Below are 678 nucleotides of genomic sequence, written 5' to 3' on the forward strand. Positions count from 1 at the left end.
TAATGTGACCTTGACCTGACCTTCGCTACGCAACCCAAGGTCAAACTGATGTGATCAGTAAATACATCTTTTTAAACGCCACAACTTTTGTCTGAAACATTTTTTTGTAAAACTTATATTTTTCCTGATATTCGGGCGTCCCGGTACTTTCCGAACACCCTGTATAATCATGGACCGCTAACGGCGATTCTAAGGGCCGTGACACACAAAAAATTAAGCTGTAAGGGCCCTTGCAGAATGCCAGGCAACAGGCAATAGGAACAGAGAATAGAAATTCTGATTGGTCAATTATTACTATTCCTTGTTCCTATTGGCTATTGCCTGTTCTTATTGCCTGTTGCCTGGGATTCTGCAAGGGCTCTAAGACGTAAGCAGTAAGCAAATTGACCAATCACAGTCATTGATTTTTCTTACACCCTTACAGAAATATCATATTAAGAAATACTGAAAAATTATTAGTGATTAAGTATTACTAGTATTTAGTAATTTTTTGGCCAGTACTTAATTTCTGGTAAATATTGATAATAAAATCACTGTTAAATATTGATAATAATCAAATACTGAGAATTATTGTGCGAACACGAAAAATAAGAAAATCATAAATTTAATATTTAATTTGATTTTTAATAAAATTTGTTCTCTTTGCGAGATTGTGTCACTATGTGTTAATAGTTTATA

This window comes from Odontomachus brunneus, unplaced genomic scaffold (genome assembly GCF_010583005.1).
Source record: "Odontomachus brunneus isolate Ranch 3 - 2012 unplaced genomic scaffold, Obru_v1 Obru_scaffold_155, whole genome shotgun sequence".
Classification (NCBI taxonomy): domain Eukaryota; kingdom Metazoa; phylum Arthropoda; class Insecta; order Hymenoptera; family Formicidae; genus Odontomachus; species Odontomachus brunneus.